At 48.7% G+C, this 23,474-nt stretch overlaps 1 protein-coding gene across 3 annotated transcripts in view; it reads left to right on the top strand.

Moving 5' to 3' along the window:
- KANSL1 (KAT8 regulatory NSL complex subunit 1) overlaps positions 1-23,474 on the top strand; it is a 167,723-nt gene that overhangs the window by 14,012 nt on the left and 130,237 nt on the right. The window contains exon 1 of one of the 3 annotated variants that reach the window (XM_056127792.1): positions 15,342-15,934. The exons of the other annotated variants lie outside the window; for them this stretch is intronic. The gene's annotated coding sequence lies outside the window, so the exon portion shown is untranslated. Of the gene's footprint in view, positions 1-15,341; positions 15,935-23,474 lie in introns of those variants that run through there. 3 annotated transcript variants of the gene reach the window in all.

The raw sequence follows: 23,474 nt of genomic DNA, 5'->3' as shown, positions 1-23,474 counted from the left end.
AAGAGGCAAAGAATGTTTATTACACAGGCGTACTTGCGCAGGTGGGTCAAAGAAGAAAGGAGCCACAGCAGCAGTGCTCCCTGAGCCTGTTAGCCGGGGTGCATGGACCAGCTGTTCTCTCATTGGCACTGGTGCTCTGTGGGGAGGCATTGTTATCTTGTTAGCTCTTAAATCAAGGCCTTAGCTTAGACAGTGCTTGGATCTTGTAAAATCTTGTAAGGTCCTGGCTTGAATGTAGCATACCTAAATCTATACTCTTCTTCGGTTTTTTTTTTTTTTCTTTTGGTGGGGGAGCCATACCTGGCAGTACTCAGGGCTTTCTCCTGACTGGGCTGGGGGACCATATGGGGTGCTGGGAATTGAAAACCGGTCAGTCACATGCAAGGTAAGCACCCTCCCTGCTATCTCTCTGGTCCTTCTTCAGTATTTTTTTTTTCACTTTTAAAAGACTTTATTTTTAGCACAAAAAGGTGGTGATTGAAGCATTTTCATTTTTTCTTAACATAAAAAAATAATGATCAAGGCCTATTTTGGACTTATAATGTAATTCAGTATTGAGTATTTTTTTCCCAGTATTTTTAATACCCATTTTATTTGTTATGGAAAAAAGAAAATTACGCTTAATGCTTTCTTTGTGTACTTTCTGGTTTGGGTTTCTTTTAGACTTCTTTCAAATAAGTTAATCCCCTAACCACCCCCCCCCACCCCCCAGTCACACACACACACACACACATACACACACACACACACACATACACACACACACACCCTGTGGTTGTGTCTGGGATGGTGGTGTGTCAGACACCTGCTATAGTGCACACTCGAATCGTGGTGCTTCTGCCTGCTTTGTTGTGGCACCAGGGATCTCAAGCAGCAAAGCCTCTGGGATTGAGCTTGGCATGTGGGGAGGCGCCGGGGACTGGACTCATCGTATTACTAGCCTCTCTGCTGTGGAGTTATCTGTGTCCCTTGTTTAAAATCTTAATGTGGTGCTTGTGTGTGTGTGTGTGTGTGTGTGTGTGTGTGTGTGAGTTTGCCATGGCCTGCTGTGATAGGAGGTTCCTGCCAGCTCTGTGCCTTTGCTCTTTTTTTTTTTTTTTGGTTTTTGGGTCACACCTGGCGATGTACAGGGGATACTCCTGGCTTTGCACTCAGGAATTACGCCTGGTGGTGCTCGGGGGATGCTGGGAATTGAACCCAGGTCAGCGGCATGCAAGGCAAATGCCCTACCTGCTGTACTGTCACTCCAGCCCCTGTGCCTTTGCTCTTCTGCTCTCTGCCCGCTGTGGTTCCGTGAGGCACTGGGCTCGAACCCTGCCTCTGTACTCCGAGTGCTTGGTCTGCACTTCAGTCCTGGAAAGCTATCCTTACTGTTAACGTGATGCTGAGATTTGCCGAGTAGTTTGTTTTCCAGGTTGGCAGCATTTTCTGACCGAGGTCATATTGTCCCTTGGATTTTGCGGTCTGGGTCGGAGCTGTCTGACTTGAAGATGTCATCTTCGTTGTTTTTTCTGTTGTTGGGGAGGGGTCATGCAGTGCCGGGGACCCAACCCATTGCCTCATGCCCCGCGCCAGGCAGGCCTGGGCCCCCCTGCCTGCCCCCTAGGTCATTCCATGTGCACCTCTGGGTGCTGGTCAGTACCGCTGTCCCTTTCAGAACGACCCTTCAAGTAGAATGATTCAGAGAAGGCTAGGAACGTAGGTGCTATTGACAGGGATTAACAAGGAATATGTTCTTTTCCTTGTTATCGCCGACATCATTTGTAGAGTTTTTGTTTTTCACTTTTTTTTTTTTTGTGGTAGGAGCCATATCTGGAAATATGCTTGAGGGTTGGAGGCTGTTCCCTGCCCTGGGAGTACCCAGGGTGCCCAGGATGGAACCCTCTGGCACCCGAAGCAGGCACTAGCCCTTTACACTATTTCCAGCTCTTCCCTCCTTTTTACATAGGATATCACATGGTCTTCTGTGAAAGTTTAATGATTATTAAACTTGTCCTTTTGGACTAGAGGCTGTGGCTCTTTTAGGTATGATGGTTTTTTGCTTTTTTTGTTTTTTTTGCCTTGTGAATTCCTTTACTTTTTGTTTAGACAGGAACTGCCTCCAGCAGCTCATTTCTTTTCTGTTCAGCAGCCCTTTGGATATTTAGATGACTTTCATTTAGAAAGTTTTTCCTAAACTGAAAATAAATTCTGGCTTTTGCAAGCGTTTCTCATTCTGAACACTTAAAAAAATTCTTTCCAGGGCCAAGGAGATAAGCTCAGAGGGCTGGAGCGCGTGCTTTGTATGAACAAGCCCTGGATCTCTCCTCTGCATCATCCCCACTGAGCACTTTAGGGAGCAATCCTCTCTCTCTCTCTCTCTCTCTCTCCCCCCCCCTCCCCCTCCTCTCCCTCTCTTTCCGTCTCTCTCCCCTCTACTTTCTCTCTTTCCCTCTCTCTTCCTCTGTCTCTCTTCTCCCTCCCTCTCTCCTCAGTCTCTTTCCCTCTCTCTGTCTCTCTCCCTTCCTCCCTCCCTCTCTTCTCTCTCCTCTCTCCTCTCTTGTTCTCTCTCTCCTCTCTTCTCTCTCCTCTCTCCTCTCTTGTTCTCTCTCTCCTCTCTTCTCTCTCCTCTCTCCTCTCTTGTTCTCTCTCTCTCCTCTCTTATTTCTCTCTCTCTCTCTCTCCTTTTTAGCTCACACCTCCTGGTGCTCGGGCTATTCCTGGCTGCTGTGTTCAGGAATGACCCAAGGGCCATCCTCTGTGTTGGGTGGGGGTGGAGAGGCAGCTGGAGTGCTGGGAGCTGGAACTGGCTTGGCTGCATGCCAGGCGAGCACCTTGCTCTCATACTCTTTTTCCAGCCCCTTAGTTCTCTTATTTTTTCCAAGTCAGTGCAGTATTTTATTACCAGGATGCTTATTTCGTCAAAAAATGGGGAATTTTCTACATATCGTTTATAAATCAATATGATAAATGTAATATTTCTGTTTCTTTTTTTTTTGAGGGGGGGCGGGGAGGACCCACTGGCAGTGCTCAGGGGTTACTCCTGGCTTTGTGTTCTGGAATTACTCCTGGCTGTGCCTTGGGGGCCATCTGGGCATATGGGATGCCTGGGGTCCAACCCGGGTTAGCCGAGTGCAAGCTAGGTCCCTACCACAGTCCTATGGCTCCAGCTCCTAAATGTAACATTTCTGAGACATTATCTAAAACCGGTTTTGTTGTTGTTTGGGTCTGTTTTGGGGCCCTCCAGGTTGTGCTGATGGGCTGTTCCTGACTCTAGGCTCAGAGGACCCTGTGTGGGGCCTGGGTGAGACCTGGGTCGGCTGCAGGGAGGGCCAGCGCCTTTTTCCCGGGTCTGTCTCTCCAGCTGCTCCTGCAGGGTTTTAAGCCTTTCCCCTATATAAGCCCTACCGTGCTGAATCAGCTATGATTAATTGATGGTCCTACTGATTTTCCTTATTTTGTTACTTATTTTGAGAAAAGTTGTTTTCTTCCTCTTTATCTCCCTCCCTAGTCTCCCCTCTTCCACTCTCATGCTACTCAGCTATTTAAAAATTTTGGCTGGGGCCGGAGCAATAGCACAGTGGGTCGGACGTTGGCCTTGCTCGCAGCCGCCCCAGGTTCGATTCCCGGCATCCCATATGGTCCCTGAGCACCACCAGGAGTGATTCCTGAGCGCAGAGCCAGGAATAACCCTTGAGAATTGCCGGGTGTAACCCAAAAAGCCACAAAAAAAAAAAAAGACTGATTCTTGAATTAAAATTTTGACATCTTGCAGTTTAGTATTCATAAATCCATCTCTATGCCTTGTATTACACATTTGCTTTTCACTTATTTGTTATTATTATTTTGGTTTTGGAGCCTGGCGGTGCTCAGGGCTTAAACATTGCTCTGCGCTCGGGGTTCACTCCTGGTAGACACGGGGGACCGTATGGGGTCACTGTCATGTCACTGTCCTCCCGTTGTCTCTTGATTTGCTCGAGCGGGCAACATCTCCATTGCCTTCTTATTACACTTTACCCCATTTTGGGATAACATCTCCATTGTGAGACTTGTTGTGACTGTTTTTGGCGTATTGAATACGTCACGGGGAGCTTGCCAGGCTTTGCCTTGTGGGCGAGATAGTAGCTTGCCGGGCCCTCCGAGAGTGGCGGTGGAATTGAACCTGGGTGGGCTGTGTGCAAGGCAAACACCTTACCCGCTGTGCTGTCACTCCAGACCGTATGGGGTGCTGGGAATCAAATCTAGGTCAGCCGTGTATAAGGCAAAGTGCCCTACCCACTGTACTATCTCTCTGGCCCCTACTGCCAACTTTTTTTGTCTATGAACTACCCCTTTGTAGAAGCCTTGCCAACCATCTCTTATAAGATTCTTTAGGCACTTTTTGTTTGCTCACTTAAAATAGTGATGCATTCTAATCCCATCTCCCAACTCTTGGAATAGTTCAGTGTTCCTTAAACATTCCACTCTCTTATTATTATTATTATTTTTTATTTTGGCTTTTTGGGTCATACCAGGTGATGCTCAGGAATTACTCCTGGGTCTTCACTCAGGAATCACTTCTGGCAGTGCTTGGGGGACCATATGGGATGTTGGGGATTGAACCCAGGTCGGCTGTGTGCAAGGCAAACACCCAACTTGCTGTACTATCTCTTCGGCCCTTGTTACTATTTCGATTGGTCATTTTCAGAGCTGCTGGACTTGTTCGGGTTCCTCATTTCATTCTTACACAGAGTGACTCTGAGTAGCTTGAGTTCCATGGGAACCTAATTTTTGCTTCTGTATTCAGCTGGCAGTGAATTTGCAAGTGTAATAAGAAGGCAAACGAGAGCATTGGTGTAATCTCTCTGGGGAAAATGAATGGCAGAATGTGGCTTGCCTTCTGACATTTTGTAAGAGGCTCTACATTTTTTGCTATTTGCAAAGCTAAATTGTTTGGAAATTAAGTGCTATTTTTTTAATCTTTTGAGAGTTTAAGCATTTATTTAAGAAGATGAAAGTAAGCAGACACTGCAACGGGAGGGAAGCCTTGTAAGGGAGCAACACCCTGCAGGGTTTGTTGTCTTTGTTTCATCTTTTTAAGTGTACTGCATACCTGTTTAACACGTGCAAGGCTGGAGAGATGGTATCCAGGCATCTACCTTCCCTGTGGATGACCTCACTTTGATCCCTGCTACAACATATGGTTCCCCTGTTCACTCCCCTGGGGAATGTCCTGTCAGCATGACCCCACCACCCCTCAAAAAAAGTGCAGTTGTTTGTGCCTGACCCAGTTTGATCCCTGACACTGTATATGTTTCCCTGAGCTCTGCCTGGGTACAGTCATGAACCCTCTCTGATCACTGCCAGGTGTGGCCCAAACTCCCCTATGCCCCCAAATATGCAGTTACTTTACTTTTTTAGTATACTCATTTAAAACAATGAGAATAGAGTGTTTTATAGCCATTACTACCAGTGTACCAGAGGTTCCCAAAATGGGGTGATATTGTCCCCACCCTGGGGAGTGGGTTAATACAAGAACAGCGCCCTAGTAGCCTCATCCAATTGGTGCACAATTGGTTTTGTTTTGTTTTGTTTTTTGGACAGGGCACACTTCTGGGCTCTGCACTCAGGGATCACTCCTGGTGGGTCGGGGATCATATGGGGTGCTGGGGGGGATCAAACCTATGGCAGCTGCTGGCAAGGCAAGTGCCCTACCCACTGTACTATCTCTCCGGCCCCATGATTGGGTATTTTTTTGTTTAAAAAAGCTCGACAGCGAACCAGAGCGGTATGGCAGTGGATAAGGTCCCTGCCTTGCATGCCCAACCGAGTTTCCTGGTGCCACATAAGGTGCCCTGAGCACCCCGAGTACCCCCAAGTATGACCCTAAAAACAAAAAGAAAAGAAAAGATTTCCAGGGGGCTGCTGAGTATTTTGTTTTGTATTTTGTAAAGGGGACATCTGATAATCCAACTAAGTTTTCGAACCTCTGAGTACCACATTCTAATTTTAGATTTTTGACAGTTGAAAGAGAAACCCTTGATTTATAGGCAGTTACTCCCAGCACTCTGGGATCACTCCTGGCTGTGCTCTGGGAACCGAACGGGGTGCTTGGAGTCAAACCCAGGTCAGCACAGCACAGAGCCAGAGCATTACCTGCCCTGGATTGCTCAGGCCCTTCTGGTCTTTGTGATTTGTCGATGCTGAAGATTTCATTTGAATGGAATAATACAGGGTGTGCTTTTCTGTTTGTTTGTTTATGTTTTTGAGCCATATCCCAGTGGTGCTCTGGGCTTACTCCTGGCTTTGAGGTCAGGATCACCTCTGACTCTGCTTGGGGGCCTGTATGTGGTGTGGGGATTAAACCAGGGTCAGTTGAGTGCAAGGCAGGGTCCTTAACCTCTGTACTATCCCTGGCCCCAATCTTCAAATACTTTCCCATTCTATGAGTCATTATTTACTTTCTTGAGTGTCCTCTACTGCACCAGAAATGCAGATTTTTTTTTTTTGTTTACTTAGATTGGCAACATTTATTATTTCTATTACATATATTTTTAAATTTAGTTAATATCGGCTTATAAGGCTTTTAGGGATACACTATCATATCTCTTCAACATATGAAGAAATATAAAATCCCAGGGGCTGCAGAGATACCTGAGTGGGCTGGAATGTTCTGAATGCAGGAGATCCAGGTTTGTTCCTTGGCACTGTCCCCCTGTACCTCCAGGAGCCCAGATCCAGCCCCCATCACCACAGGTACAGCCTCTCCACCTCAAATATCAGGGAGCGGGAGGGGATTTTTCATGGTGTGATAGGGACATAATTGCAGTTTTTAGTGTATGAGAGGCACTCAAGAACTGTTAATAGTAAATGAATGGGAGATAGGGATGATGCTGTAGAGGATAGCCAGGTTTTTGGGGTGTGTGTGGGATGCACATCTATTAGGGACTCTGTGGTACTGGGGGTTGACTCCTGGGCCCCTGTAATTAAACCATACAAACAACCCTTGCGCTATTGTCCGGGTTTATGTTATTCAGTTCTGTTAAAAAATTTGGTTTGGGGGCTGTAGTCATGTCAGGGGTCCCGCCCAGCACGGGCATGGAGGTGATGTGCAGTGCGCAAAGGCACAGCCTGGCCTTCTTCCTGCGAGGCCCCTGGGTCTCTCCCAGAGCGAGAGACTTGAGCTCCGGATTTTATTATTTTGCTTTGCTAGTTGTAGTTTATTTAGTGTAAATTTTAAAGAGAAATTTATGTTTATTAGGTTGACTTAATTTGGAATATGGATTTAGCTACTCAGAACTTGGTTCTGTTTTTGCCAATTTAATTCAATATTGGAAAGCAATTTGTTTTGATTTTTGGATTGCACCTGGCAGTGCTTGGGGCTTACTTCTGGCTCTGTGCTCCAGGGATCATTCCAGGGTGGCTTTGGGGGACCAGGTGGGGTGCCAGGGATATAACCTGGTTGGTTGCATGCACGGCAAATGCTCTACCTGTTGTACTATCTCTTAGTCTGCCTTGAAGTTTTTCTGCCTTTAATGTTTTGTTTGGAAAAGACCTGGTAATTTCTTGGTAATTATGGGCAAATTCTGACATGAAAGCTTATTAGATGATACAGTTATTAGTTCCTGGGCAGGTAGATACAGTTGAAAGGATCTTATCTGCAAAATATTTTATTGATTGATTTATTTCAGTTTTTGGGCCACCGCTAGGAGTGTTTAGGGCATAGTGCTGGCTCTGTGGGGGCTTCGGGAACCAAATGGGGTGCCAGGGGCTGGCCATGGGCAAGGCAAGCATCTGCAAAATCCTAGAATATCAGTGCATTTCTTTTGTTATATAAGAATTTAAACTTGTTCTATATACTAATTGCTATGCTTATATATAGTTCTATCTGTAAATTTTTCAGAGCATTAGTCAATTGAAATCAACTACCTACATTTAACTCTTTTGAAAAACTATTAAACTATCATTAGGGCTGGAGCGATTGTTCAAAGGTCTCAGTTCATGCTTGGCATGTGGGTGACCTGAGTTCAAACGCAAGGATGATTCCCTGACCAGTGCTGGGAGTGACCTCTGAGCACTGAATCGGGAGTAGCGCTCAGCACTGCCAGAGAAACCTCAGTCCTCCAAAATCTTATAATATGTTGGTTAAACTATGAATTAAAAGTCATTGCTTGTCACATATGCTGCCTGAGCTCATGTGCTGCTTGTGCCCACGTGGCTGAGCACATGTGGTGACCGAGCACATGTGTCGCCTGCATCTCCCCTCTTGAGATATGTACTTTCATGCTTCGTGTCTAATGCTGGCATATGTGTAGGGGCTCTCTCCGCCTTTGGAGAAGCCTGCATTATTTTCTCTTGATCTCGTCACTCTCTCTGTCTTTCTCTCCCCCTCCTTCGCTCCCTCCCCATCTCTTCCCCCCACACCTTCAAAACCTCCAAATAAAATCTGCTTTACTTAAAAAAAAAGTCATTGCTTATGAAACCTGGGATTAATGGCTCTCTCAATGGCTAGATCTAAGGGCCGGAGTGATAGTACAGTGGCATTTGTTGCCTTGCATGTGGCTGACCTGATTTCAATCCTTGGCAGCAGTCCCCTGAACCCTCTTGGACTGATTCTTTTTTTTTTTTTTTTTTTTTTCTTTTTGGGTCACTCCTGGTGGTGCTCGGGGACCATATGGGATGCTGGGAATCGAACCCAGGTCAGCCGCATACAAGGCAAATGCCCTACCCGCTGTGCTATCGCTCCAGCCCCCCTCGGACTGATTCTTGAGTATAGGAACCAGGATAAACCCTGAGTACCACAGGGTATAGAAAAAAAAAATCAATATGTAGATCTGAAAATTAGCTGGTTGTCTGAGGAAACTTACTGGTTTCTTTAAGAGATGTGATTCTAAGCAGTCGACTTTTAGCGCTGTCTCTGAGTCATTCCCAAAGAATTTGTTGCCAAATTTAAGAGGCTTTTCGGGTTAACCTATAACAGTAGGTATTGTACTCATTATTGCTTGTTATTACATCATGAGACTGAATAAGCTTAGTTTTCCTTCTCATTGAGTTATTGGATTACCTCTGTGTGAGATATAAGATAATATCTTTATGTAAATTCCAAAGTACATGCAATCTCTAGTATGAGGAAAAAAATTATCTTATTTTTATGTATTTATTTTCCCCGCCTTCTGCCCCCCAAGTTACCTTATTTTTAGATGGTATTGAAACTAAAGAATGCTCTGCATTCTAATAATACATTGCTATATACAAAAGTTTTTCAAATCCTTTGTTTAATACTGTTTTTTTTTTCTTTTTGGGTCACACCCGGCGATGCTCAGGGGTTACTCCTGGCTCATGCACTCAGGAATTGCTCCTGTCGGTGCTCAGGGGACCATATGGGATGCTGGGAATCGAACCTGTGTCAGTCATGTTGGCTGCGTGCAAGGCAAGCGCCCTACCCGCTGTGCTATTGTGCCAGCCCCTAATACTGATTTTTTAATCAGTTCAGACCTCTTTTACTTCGGGGATTCTCCCAAATGGTGCTCGGGAAGTCATGCTGGGGGCAGCGGGGGTGGGGCAGTGGGGACCTCCAGGGCGACACCAGGCAGTGCTCTGGGGACCATGCAGTGTATGCTGGGGAATTGAATCAGGGTAGACTGCCTGTAAGCAGTGCTTCACCCGGTGCTATTCCTCTCTGGCCCCTAGAGGCTTCCTTTTTTCTGTTTTGTTTTGTTTTGTGTTTGGGCCACACTTGGCTGTGCTCAGGGATCACTCCTGGAAGACAGGCGATGCCCTGGGACTGAACCTGGGTCAGTTGCGTGCAAGGCACGTGTTCTGCCAGCTGTACTAAAAAACAAAACCAAAACCAAAAACCTTAATTTAAAAAAGGGGACTGGAGAAGTAGTACAGTGGGTCGGGCAGTTGCCTTCCATGCAGCTAACTGGGTTTAATCCCTGGCATCCCATACGGGCCCCTGAGTACCACCAGGGGTGATCCCTGAGTGCAGAGCCAGCAGTAAGCCCTGAGCATCACCAGGAGTGATCCCTGAATACAGAGCCTAATATTGCTGGGTGTGCCCCATACCAAACCAAAGCTGACTTTCTTGGAGGGGGGTGGGAGTGTGCTCCCAGGCAGTGCTCAGGAGGTTCCCGAGTTCTCCCTGGCCATCCTTGGCCAGCCCTGGAGTGTTGAAGTAGCCAGACCTCCACAGTGGTGTGTGGGGACCTCCAGGGCTATGCCCAGTGATGCTTGGGGGAACCAGGTGTTGCTGGACAGGGTGGGGGCAGATGTACCCTAATCGCTGTCCAATCTCCGGCCTCACGACCTCGATATCCGAGCTATATTTCATTGCAGTCAGTATGAGATTCTTTTTTTAAGGTTTGGCCAAACCTTGATACTTGTGAAACTGAAATATTGCTTGGGGTCAACAGGGTGCCGGGGATTGCATCCACGTTGGCCTTGAGCAAGCCTTATCCCCTATTGCCTCCCCAGTCCCTAGCATGTTTTCTCTTTTTATTTCATTCTATTTTCCTTTTTTGGATTTGTTTTGTTTTGTTTTCTCTTTTTACACACGAGTGAGTGGCATGTTTCTCTTGGAGGCCGTGACCTGGGAAAGGCAAGGCGCACTGTGGAGATGAGCCTTGCAGATTGACGCCCTGAGTCCTTGCCTTTGTAGCTCTGTGCGGTTTTCTAACTTTTCTCTTGACCTGATTTCTCCTAAACTCTGGAGTTTGAAAGAGATCGCCTTCCATATTTTATGTACATTCAACAGTTTCATTTGTTTGTTTGATTTGGGGGCCACACCTGGCAGTACTCAGATACTATTCCTGGCTCAGTGCTCTTTGGTGGTGCTTGATCCTGAGTTGAGTTTCTTTGGGTCTGGGGGGAGGGGAGCCACAGCTTGAAGTGTCCTGGTAACCACGTGATGTTGAGTCCAGGGCTCCCCCATGCTGAGTTGTGCTCCAGCCCTTCCAGCCATTTCCCTGGGCGGGGTCCATATATATATTTAAAGTGTGAAACAATAGCCCAGTGCTTTTTTGAGATTTTAGTTTTGACATATGAGGTACTAAGTTTGTGGTATACTATATTGCTTCGGAACTTTTTGCTTCTTAGAAAATAGGTGGTGGAGAAGTTAGAACCTTTTGGGAATATCTTTATTAGAAGATGCAATGACCATAGTGCATGTCTATGAGTATTCAGGCTCAGGAGGTGAGACTCGTATATGAAAACAGTCTCAGAGGGGTTCCAGGGAATAGGGAATGGAAAGCAGGGTACTGTAGTGCCAACATTATTGTTAATTGAAGTAAGTGATAATGGTTGCATGGTGGAATGAAATTTTTTTTCTTAAATTTTTATTAGTGAAACACCATGAAATACAGTTGTAGACTTACAAATTTTTGTGCTTGGGTTTCAGTTATACAATGATCGAATACCCATCCCTCTACCAGTGCCCATTCTCCACCACCACCAGTCCCAGTATCCCTCCCATCCCCCATCCCCTCATCCCACCCTACCTCTGTGGCAGAGGTATCTCTCTCCTTTTGAATGCTGTGGTTTGCGAAAGAGACATTGAGTAGCAATCTTGTTCGGTCTATAGTCTACTCATCATGCATTTCCCATCCTGAGAGGAACCTCCCAACACCCTTTATTTGGTGCTCCCTTCTCTATCTGAGCTGCCTTTTGGTGGGATGTATTTTTTGTCTGAGTTTTGTACCACATCCGACGATGCTCAGGGTTTATTCCTGGCCCTACACTCAGGTATCACTTTTGATGGGTTTGGGGGGCCATATGGGATGCTGAGGATTGTACCAATTCAGCCGCGTGTAAGGCCAGCACCTTACCCACTACACTATTGCTCTGACCCTGCAGGTAGGGTATAATTTGGAGAAATAAGTTGGAGGGAGTTGAGGGAGAATGAGCAAGAGCGAATAGTGAGGAGATGGTTCTTCATCCTCCTTTCTACATAGAGAGTCAGACACAGATTGCAGGCATGGGACACAGCTGCATACAGGAAGGAAAGACTTTTCTGAGGGTTAAATAATGGTGCATAAAAGAGACACTATGTGGAATCATGAGGTAATATAGTGCACTCTAATATCAGAAATCGTGGGCTTTTGACTTCAGGAAATTAGGAAGCCTAATTTAAATGGACTTTAAATAAAGTCTGATGGTACATTGTTTTAGTATCGCTGGAGGTCAGCAGTCTGGCCTAGGTCAAGGCTATTTGATGTCATGGTTTCCCACTATCACCAAGGACAAGGATCTTGTCAGTTCTTCATTCTGTGATGTCTAGGCTCACTTCAGGATAACTAGCCCTGGTGGAGGTGTCATGTTTAGCGCCTTCTGAGGAAGGACAGTTGCCTTCTCATCAGGACAGAAGGAAGCTCTGTTCTTGGCTCCCATCCTGGTGGCCTTCAGGACTTGGAGTGGACTTGGGCAAGGGGCTGGTGCTCCGTCCATTCCTAACCAATCACTGCCAACAGGAATGTTTGGTTGTTTCTTTATTGGGTGGAGAGGGGGGGCACAAATGGCAGTGCTCAGGCGTACTGCTCAGTAATTGGGCGTTCTTCTGGCAGTACCAGGGTTAGAAACTGGGGTTCTGTGTGCAAAGCATGGGCTTTAGCCTTCATCCTCTGGAACCAGCTCTCCAGCCCTGCGGGATTTCAAATTAGCCCCCTAGTTTGCAGTGGATATTAGAATCAAGATTGAGTTGGAAAGTGTGTTGTGTTGTACTTTATCAGCCTTGACGTCCCACTGTGGTTCTGGGGGGAAATATTGAGGAAACATGTCCTTGAGAGTTTTGAGTCTGTGGTGACTCACTTTTGGATATTCTTATTTGTAAGCCTAGATGGAAAGATTTGAGGTAGGGATATAAACTAGGCAGGGACTGAGTAAAGTGATAATAATTGTAAGCTGCCTTGCTGCTCGGACTAAGCATTGAGAGAATGGGAATGTGGGAATTTCCTCCGAAATTCATGTTTTAAAAACGAACACTTTCACCTTTCTCCTAATGCAACAGATTTTGCAGACCTGGTGATTTGGGAACTTAGTTAATTATGGCAGTTGGATTTTATGCATTGAACCACTCCTCTGATTATTTTATGGTGGGTGTCTTTGAACATAATATTTAAGTCTACACTGCAAACGGCTTTGCCTTATTTGGTGTTTTCATTCTGCTCATTTAGATTTCAGAATCCTCAGATCTGGGCTCTAGCTCGCCATCTATTGGTCTTGGAATTGTGTGTTAGGTACATACCTTCTGTGCTATTTCGTAAATGACTGTGGATGTGAAGGCGGTTATGTGTGTGGAATATTTTCTTAACCAACTAAATTTTTTTCCTCCGGGATTGTAAATTAAAAATATAAGATTAGGGTTTCTTTGAGATGAGAATACAAAGATATGTATGTGATAATATGTATATGTATATATATATTTATGTTTTGACCTGTAATTCTTCAAGTCTTAGCTGCCTGCTTTTGATATTCGAGAACCGTAACAGGAGTGTGACTTTAAGAGCACAAATGGAAGCTCAGAGAAATGCAGGTGCAGTCACTGTAGGGCATGTAAGTCATTGTGACTTTGTGGGGGACTGAAACTGGGAGGATGTTTTTTCGACTAGAAGCTGTGCCTTGCACCGGATATTGGTTCTGGTAAACCACAAAACAGTATTGAGCATTTCTCATCTTCCGTTTTGGTAGTAGAACATCATGCTCTTCTTCATCATGTTCAGCTTCTGCTGAACAAGTTTAATGTTGCAACTTTTTCCCTTAATCATCTAAAGTTATAAACGGGTTAATCCCAGAGTTACTTTTCACTTTGTTAGGGTGTTTGGGCCACGCCCTGCGGTGCTCAGGGATTGTTCCTGGCTGGGGTGGGGCGACCATGCGCTGTGCTGGGATTGAACCTGGGTCTGCCACGTGCAAGGGAAGCGTGCTCTGCCGAGCTCTCTGGCCTGTAGGTTTGTTTTTTTGGCCACACCTCGCAGGGCTGCTCTTGACCCACTGTGGGACCATGTGGTGCCAAAGACCCAACGGGCCCCAGAGCTCACCTCTGAGTCTCTTTAAGCCCGCAGAGCTTTTTTTTTTTTTTAAATACAAAACGGTGCACCTGTGTTTTGGCAAGTTTTTCTTTTAAAGGATGGTGAAATTATAGTTTGTATACTTTGCGACACTTTGCATTATATCGCTGGTCTTAATTTTTATTTTTATAATTTTTAAAAAACGATCTCAAGGTTTTGGGAAAGGACTAGAATACTGCAGTGACGACAAACTGGTCATGGGAAATGATCAGGTGCTACTGCTCTGAGGCAAGCCTGGTAGGAAAGTGCCAAGTTTGCTTTTCGTGGTGAGACCTGGGTTTCTCAGTGGCGTTCTTTGTTAAACTTTTAGCATAGCAGTGAACTTCCTTTTGGTGGCGACAGGAAGCATAAAAACACTCATTGTGCAATGCCATTCGCCTGTTTTGGCGGATCTGCCAAGCCCTGACACCCAAAACAAGACGCGTGCTTTTGCAGGCGAACTACAGTTCCCGGCGGGCGCGGCGCGCCGTTTCTGCAGGAGAACTACAATTCCCGGCGGGCGCCGCGCGGCGGCCTCGCCTTCCCTCCTCGCTCCCGCTGCCCTGCCCGGGCTGGCCCCGCGCGGGCCGGGCCGCGCCTGCGCACTGGTGACGTGCGCCTTTTTTTTTTCCACCCTGGCGGCTGCAGAGCAGGGCGCTGGGGCGAGTGCCCAGGCACGCTGCAGTGTTTCGAGGCAGGCTGCTAGGACAAAGGGCGCCAGAAAGCGCCTCCCCGGTCAGACGGTTCCCTCCCCGATGGCGCGCACGCGCGGCCCCGGAGTAGTGTGGCACCGACCGCAGTAGCGTACGCCCCCCACAGCCCCAACCGTCCCTGGCTCCCGTCCTCCGGGCCGGTGCGCCCGGCCGCCCGGCCCCTCGGAGCCGGCGCGCGGCCCCTGCAGCCGCGGCGCGGTCAGCGCGCGGTCGACCGCGCCGCGCCGGGGCCGTTCCCGCCCGCCGCAGTGCCGCGCGCGCCCGCCGCCCGGCCGCCCGGCCTGCCGGGGAGCCGCTCGGGGTCGGCGCGCCGGCCGCCGCGCTCGGAGGCAGGCGCGGGCGCCGCGGCCGCGGCCGAGGCGAGGAGCCATGACTGAGGCGGCGGCGGCGGCGGCGGCGGCGGCGGCGGCGGCGAAGGGCGGCCGCGCCTCTCGGCGGCCCGCGGGGGCGGCGCGGCGGGCGCCCTCTGGCGGCGCGCCGGGGCGGAGCGGCCCTTCGCCGCCGCAGCCGCAGCCGGCGGAGGCGCTGCTGTCCCTCCTCCCCGTGTCCCCGGCGCTCGCCCGCTCGCTCGCTCGCTCCATTCTCCCTCCGCTTCAGATTAAAGGGGGGGAGGGAAAAGGAGCTCGGCCGCCATTTTCCCAGCGCCGCCGCCACCGCCGCCACCGCTCGCCGAGCCGGCGGGAGCAGCGGGCGCCCGAGCGAAGCCGACTCGTCTGGCCGCGGCGGCGCGGGGGGGCGGCCCGGGAGCGCTCCCCGGCCGGGAAGGAGGCGTCCGGGGGCGGCGGCGCGGGCGCGGCGCGGGCTGGGGCTGCAGACGGCGGCGGCGCTTGTTTGTGCGGGGCGGGGGGGGCGGCCTCACCCTTTGCCCCCGCCGTCCGCGCCGGGCTGCGGTCCCCGGCCGTGCCCAGGCCCCGCCGGCGCCGAGGAAGGCCGGAGAAAGGGCCCGAAAGAGAAGAAAAAGCGGCCGCTCCCCGCCGCCTTCCCCTCCCCCTCCGCCTCGCCCCCCCGCCCGGGAAGTCAGGGCGGCTCCGGGCGCCGGGGGGGAGGAGAGCGGCGGGCCCGGGCCGGAGCCGGAGCCCGAGCCGGAGCCGCCGCCGGAGCCCCAGCCGCCGCCGCCGCCGCCGCCGCCGCGGGCCCGGGGCGCCCAGGCCGGGGGCTGTTTGCAAACTGCGCCCATTTTGTGGGGCCGAATCCGCCCGGGCTGCGCTCCTCCATCACGTGGTAGGTGCTGCTGCTGCTGCTGCTCGCCTCCTCCGCCTCCCGCTGCCCTTTCTCCTTCGCTCGCGCTCCCCGGGGCTCCCGTGCCGCCCGCCCTTTGTTGGCCGCGGCCGGGCAGGGCCGGGCACGTCCCGGAACTTTGATGGCCGCGCGGGGCTGCGCGGGGGCTCGCGGGGCCCCGGCGCCGTCCCGTCCCCGGAGCGGCGGACCAACTCCGTCCCCGCGCCGCCAACTTCTCGCGCCCGCCCGCCCGGGCCTCTCTCCGCCCGCCCGGGACGCGCGTCCCGCGCCGCTCGCCGCCGGGACCCCGGGCCGGCCGCTCGCCCCGGCGCGGCTCGCTCCACTTATTTCTTCTCGCCGTCGCCTGCGAATCCAGGTCACTTAGGCGCTCCGTCCGGGCTCCCTCCGGCGGACGCGTTTACCTTTTTTCCCCTTTATTTTTTAATTCCATTTCTTTTATTTCTATTTATTTATTTATTTATTAAAAAAAGAAGCCAAAGAGGAAGCGGCACCGATGCGCTCCGGGGCGAGTTTGGGGGGCCCTTTTTCCGGCTGACGGTCCTCTGATTGCCGGCGAACTGTGCGATTGTGTTGCGGCGGGCTGGAGCGCCCGGCCCGCCCGCCCGCCCGTCCGCCCCGGTGGCCGGCGCCCGGGGCGGGCGAGCGCGTCTGCGGGCGTCCCCTGCCCGGCGCGCCGGCCGCGGGGGAGCGGGGTGACATGATGGCGCCACTTTAAATCGCCCTCTCCCCCGCCGCCGTCACCCCCGTCTGCCCCCGAGGCCGCGCGCGGGGCTGTTGCCGCGACTTGCCGGCGGGGCCGCCCGAGACCGGGTGCGCGCGCCGCGTGTCGGGGCCGCGCGCCGCCCCGCGGGTCCGCACCCCGGGGTCCCGCCGGGGGGCCCCCCGCGCGCCCCGCCGCCGCCCGGCCGCGCCTCGGCCGTCCGCCCCACAGTCCCGGGGCTGCCAGCGCCTCGGTCACGTGGCGCGCGATCATTGTGGGGGTTTTGTTTGCTGGCTCGTCTTTGGGGTGTGCGTGTGTGTGCGCGCGCGCGCGTGCGCGCGTGTGTGTGTGTGTGTGTGTGTGTGTGTGTGTGTGTGTTTGGATTCGGAGCTCACGTAGCCCCGAAGAACTTAAACCACCTCCCTCCGCCCCCCCACCCCGCATTGGCGAAATCGAGGCGTTTTCGTTAAAGAGTCGGAGAACGTTCATAATAAACGATAAAATTACATAATCTTTGCCTTGCATAATCATGATATAGTTCTAGATTGTTGGCGAACTTGGTCTTTAAGGCACTTTTCGGGTGTGAAAAGTGGCCCGTTGCAGTTCATTTTCCGTTTCTCAGAATTGTTTGCAGTTCTGTGTGCCTGCTTTAACGGGGCCCTTGCAGGTATCTCTGTTGACCCAGGGCCCGTGGGTGTGTTCCCCTCCCCCTCCCGCTGGACGCGCTCCTTTTCCTGCTCGCTGTCCGGCCCAGCTCGAAATGCTCAATTGTCTGCAGGCGTTGTCAGCTTGAACTTTTCCTTTCTCCTAACAACACTGAGTACTAGTGAGTGATAAGCTGTTTCCTACCTTAAACTGTTTCGCTAATTTTTCTGTTGCGTATTAATCCGGGAATTTTTGCTTTAATCTTAACAGTTTCAGAGGAAGGTGCAAAGCTATCTATCTGTTCCTATCAGTTTTCCTTTAATTGGGTACAATCTCGTTTCATAAAGTACTGAGTAGATGTCTTTGCTGGCTTTATACAGATTATTACCTACTTTACTAATTAATAAAGGAGAACTTGTGAGTTTAGCAAGTTTTTTTTTTTAAGAACAAAAGTACATATGAAATGTGGCGACTGGAGTATAAGGTGATTGGTTCCTCCTTCCATGTATATTTTCATGGGTTTGGATCATTTTCTCTGCTAATAGTTACATCATGTCATGTGACTTGTGCAATGTGATGGGTACTTCTAAAAATAAGAAAGGTAGAAATGCTCATCCTTTGGGAATTTTAAAAATGTATTATAAATGTACATAACTATTCTCCGTCATAGAATTCTGATTTAGATTTCCACTAGGTTTATCCAGCTAAGTACGTGATGCCTTTGACCTTTCTGTCAGTGTTCTCCCAAGTCCAGTTGATTAAGGTTCTCCGGGGTGTACTGCTTGAAGGGGTAGAATTAGGTATGACAGAGATTGTTCACGTCAGTGTTATGGTCACTGTGGCTTGTCTCGATGACTGCCTCATTCAAGTGTACGTGAAGGGCCAGTAAGGGACTGAGCACAGGCGTGGGATGTTTGACCCCTGAGTTCCACGTGGCCACCTCCACCCCAGGGTCCCTCCAGCACCTATGGGAGCAGCCCTCCAGCCACTGGGCGTGGCTCAAAAGCCAGGGTAGAAAAGTCGAGGTGGGCACGTGGACTTATGATTTGTGTCTGTAAGTGGTTGAAAGAGTGATCAAGGAATTGGTGTTGAAACACTGAATGTCTGAAACAACTGTATTATGAACAACTTGGTAGATCATGGTGTTATTATATCAACTCTTAAAAAGTGATCAGTTACAGGCTGTAGGGTAGAGTCTTGCCCCACCACTTAGGTGATTCTGTGGAAGTGTTTTGAAGTGTACATTTTCCTGAAAACCTTACTTGGAAATATTTGACGTTTGTACTTCCCCAAAGTGAGATCTTAAATTTTCTCTTCTTTCCTACACGTGTTATTCCTGTGGCTCAATCTGGCTGGCACACTCTGATTGTTAGGTGACTTATCATTATCCTGTTGAGGAAAATTCTGGAAGCTAGATAATGTGTAAGCCTTAGTTCCCTTGTGAACTTTTTATCTAGCTGAGGCGAGGATAAAGGTACTCCATTTTTTTTTCTTCAGACACTACTAATACTCTTTCATCTCTATTAATGCTACACTGTAACCATGTTATCTACATTTTACAGACCTGTCCCCAATTTTCTCTCCCTCCCTTCCTTCTTTCCTTCCTTCCTTCCTTGTTAAATTTTTTGACCACACTTGGCAGTGCCCAGGGGTTACTCTTGGGGGACCATATGGGATGCTGGGCATTTAATCCATGTCAGCCACATGTGAGGCAGACACACCCTACCCCCTTTCTTTTTCTGCTTGAGTGATGGGGGTGGGGCCAGTGTGTTAAGTCCACGCCCACTGATTCCCTGGTCACTCCTTGTGCTGCGGAACATCCCCCTCAGTGGCTAGAATTGGGGTTGGCCACTTGCTAAGCAAGGCCTTAACCCCTGTACTATTTCTCTAACCCAAAGATTGTGCTTTTTAAAGTCAGTAATTGGTTTTAGATTTGTGTTTGATAAAACTGACTCATAAACTTTAAACACATAGGCCATTATGGTCGATGGTGCAAGTGTGAGAAGGTTTTTAGTATTCTGTAAGTTTTGCGGGGACGTAGTTGGTGTGGGTGTGGGAGGCTCCTGACAGTGAGGGGTGGGGACAACCGTATGTTGCTGGTGATTGAACCAGGGTAATGCAAGGCAAGCACCTTAACCCCGGGACTTCCTCTATTGGCCAGGAGTAACTCCTGAGCATTGCCAGGTGTGACCCAAAAACAAAACAAAAAGAAGCAAAAGGGGCCAAAGTGATAGTATACATGGTAGGGCTCTTGCCTTACATGTGGCCAACCTGGGTTTGATCCTATACATCATATAAGGTCTGTTTCCCCCACCATCCGCCCTAGGAATATGCCCTGAGCACAGCTGGGTGTGGCCCCAAAACAAAAGTATGTAATTTTTAAATGTAAAATAGTCTACATGTGAATCGATAATGGACTTCCTTAGAAAACCTTTCCTTTAAAGAGAAATGCTTACTCTTGAATTCGACATCCCTAGGGGGGTTTGGTGGGAGTAATTTTTTTTTCTTGGTGAGATCATTAAGACACAAACTAAGTGACTTCCTGAAGGGATTTTTTTTTTTTAATTAACTGATTTTTTTCCCCCTTCCTAAGAATCTCTTCGTTCCCTTGAGCTTGGAAGGAGAGAATGATGTAGACTAAGTATGTTGTCTTAAATTGATTGCCCCAGAGCAAATCTAAAAATGAAGTGACTTATTTAGTGTTTTGGGGTTTTTTGGTTTTGATTTTTTTTTTTTTGGAGTTTGGGGGGGCCAAACCCAGGAATCACTCCTGGCTCTGCACTTGGGATTCTCATGCTTGGGGACCATATGGGATGTCATGGATCGAACCTAGGTTGGCAGGGTACATAGCAGAAACTCTACCAGCCGTACTATCTCTTCAGCCCCAAATTTTGTTTGTTTTTGAGCCACACCTGGCGGTGCTAGGGAAGGGGGAGGGTTTACAACCCTGTTTCTTTTGGGGGTGCTTCCTTAATGCTCAGGGGACCATGCAGTGCTAGGGATTGAACTTGGGGTTCCAGCATGCAACGCCTGTGCTGCAGCCCTTTGAGCTATTGACCTAGTCCCATATTTAACCTTTTAAATCACTTTTTTGATGTGTGTGGGGAAGGGCAGTGCTCAGCGATCACTTCAGTTCGAGTTCAAGGGCAGCAGATGCTGTGCTGGGTAGCAGACCAGATCAGTTGCATTCAAGGCAAGTGTTTTCCCCTTTGTGCTCTCTGTGGCCCCACAAATCACCTTTTCTTTACCCCTTTTCTCTGTTTTAAGATTCTACTTTCATTGTTTAGGAGTTGTAGGTCTCAGGAAACTCATTTTAGTTAGAACCCATTTTCTCTATAACATGGAGATGCAGGTCTAAGGAATAAGGCCCCCAACACCTGGCCTGCTGACACAAATAGGATTTTGGACCATGCTTTTCCCCTGAAACAGGACTTAAACCTATTTCCTGGAAAACTGTATTAAGATTAGTTTTTTGAGTCTTCATGTTGCTGTAAAAGAAAACAGATGGGACCAAAGTGACGGTACAGCATGTAGGGCACTTCCTTCGCATGGAGCCAATCCGGGTTTGATCCCCAGCATCCCATGTGGTCCCTTGAACACCACCAGGAGTGATTCCAGGGTGCAGAGCCAGGAGTAACCTGAGCATTGCTGGGTTTGACCCAAAAACAAAATCAGAAAAACCCCAAATAAAAGATAAGTGCATGGTTGAATTGTATAGATCATAGAAGAGCAATCTCTATGGTTAGAGAGAGTCATTAGTTATGTGTTCTTATGTTATGCCTTATCATGTCCTTTAGTATGTAGAGTGAACTATATAGAATTGCATGCAGGAGATTCAGGTTTGATCCCCATCCACTGGTCCCGCTGGAGTACCACTGGGAGCTGCTGGATTGGGTGTGCCCCTCTTTCCCAAGGGAGAAAATAAGCCTGTGGGTGTGATATGCCCAGAAGGACTAAACAACTTTTTTCTGGGGCCTGCGCGATAGGATAGGATAGCGGGGAAGTCTGGTTGCCTTGCTTGCCTTGCATGCGGCCAACTTGGGAGTCCTTCCCCGGCATCCCATACGATCCTCCAAGCACTACTGGGAGTAATTTCCACAGCCAGCAATGCTCAGAGGTTACTCCTGGCTCTATACTTAGGAATTACTCCTGGCAGTGGTTGGGGACCTGTATGGGATGCCGGGGTCAGGCATGTGCAAGGCAGACATCAGGGCTTACTTCTGGCTCTGCACTCAGAGGTCACACCTAGTAGGGCTTAGGGGACCATATGGGATACCAATGATCAAATCTGGGTTTGCTGAGTGCAAGTGCCCTACCCATTGTGTTCTCTCTCCAGCCACATAAAATTTTAAAGTTTTCATTCGCAAAGACTGTTTAGAGCCTATCAAGGTGGAGACTGTTTCATTTTGGGGGCTGTACCAAGTGGTGTTCAGGGGCTATCTTTGGCTCTGTGCTCAGGAGTGACCCCTGTAGGTGCTCGGGGAACCTTAGTGTGTGATACTAGGGATTAGAACTTGGTTCCTCATACACAGCAAACTCCTTATACCTGTTCTGTCTCTTTGGTTCAGTGGAGACTTTTTACTTTAACTCCCCCCCCCCCCCCCCCTTAGTGGTGTCTGGCAGATAACAGCTGCTTAAGAAATTTTACCTTTTGTTAGCTTTTCTTTTCTAAGATTTTAAAAGAGGTTTCTAGAATTTTACTGTTTGAATTGTCTTATCTGCTAAGAATGATCACTCCTGACAATCCTTGGGAGACCACATGGGGTACTGGGGATAGAACCTGGGCCTGGGTAAGGCAAGCACCCTACCCACTGTATTATTGGTCCAGCCCCTAGACTTTTTTTTTTTTAAGAGTTGATTTTTTCCCCCAAACTTTTTGAGTCCAGAAATATAAGGTGAAGTGGAGTTTTATGTAAATATTATCAAAAACTTTGGTTCTTGTTACTTGAACCAGGAATCACAAAGGAGATCTCTCTGAGTTTTTTTTTTTTTGGGGGGGGGGTCAGGTGGCTATATTTGGGCCAAACCTAGTGGTGCTTAGGGCTTAATTTCAGCTCTCTGCTCAGGGATTACTTCTGGGAGGGCTCCAGGAGTGCCAGGCATTGAATTTGTGTGTTGTGTGTGTGCAAGGCAAGTGTCTTACTCACTGTAATATTATTGCTCTGCCGCCCTCTCTCATTTTGTCTTGTTTCGTTTGTTTTTTTTTTTTGGGTCACACGTTGCTATGCTCAGAGGTCATTCCTGGCTCTGCACTTAGGAATTACTCCTGGTGATGCATGGGACCATTTGGGATGCCGGAGATCAAACCCAGGTCCTCCGCATGCAAGGCAAATGCCTACTCACTGTACTATCTCTCTGGCCCCCCTCTGAATTTTAAGTACAGAAGATTCTGACATTGTTTGGAAAAAGTTGCTTGCATGGCATTAAACTTAATAGAGAGTCTCTAATTAAAAGTATTTGAAGGGTGCAGCATATAAGGTCAAACCTGCCTAATTCTCTTGGGCTAAAGAAGAGAAGGAAGAGAAGAGAAATTCAGAAAATAACAATTCAGGTCCAAAAAACACCTAAGGTGTGTAGCATGCTTGCCTTACCTTGCATACAGCCAGCTTGGGTTCAATGCCTGACACACTCCGGGAGGATCTGAGTACAGAGCCCGGAATCATTCTGGGTGCCATTGGGTGTGGCCAAGAAAACAAACAAAAACCCAATTTTTTTTTCATTTGTTTGTAAGGACATGAAACCAAAATCACTAAAACCTGGTTGGTATCCAAACCTTCCTCTTGTTTCTTCCTATGTGGCCTTTGTGAGTGGCACTTCCACCAGTGGGTGTGAAGAGATGAATATGAAAAGCTAATTTAGTTTCTGATATTTGGTAGTATGGAGACTTCGGTAATAGCAGCTCTTTGTAGAAATATTAGACTGATTAAGTTGAACTGTCAGGAATGTTTCATAAAATTGTTCGTGTGTTGCCATGGGGAATTATTTTTGAATACCTTAAGCATCTCTCAGAAAAACTGGACTGCTTGTTTTTTTTTAATGGTTACTGATTTACTGCTTAGCTCCTAGTTTCCCTTTGGCTTCCCTAGGGAATGAAAACAGGATGTTAATATTAACTTATAATATTTCTTTGGCATTGGAAAAATTAATTTAATATTTCAAAGAGACGTGGTTGACATT

The sequence above is a fragment of the Sorex fumeus genome, unplaced genomic scaffold, assembly GCF_029834395.1.
Source record: "Sorex fumeus unplaced genomic scaffold, SorFum_2.1 ptg000063l, whole genome shotgun sequence".
Lineage (NCBI taxonomy): Eukaryota > Metazoa > Chordata > Mammalia > Eulipotyphla > Soricidae > Sorex > Sorex fumeus.
Note: the sequence above shows the minus strand (reverse complement) of the source record. Positions and strands in the feature narration are given on the sequence as shown.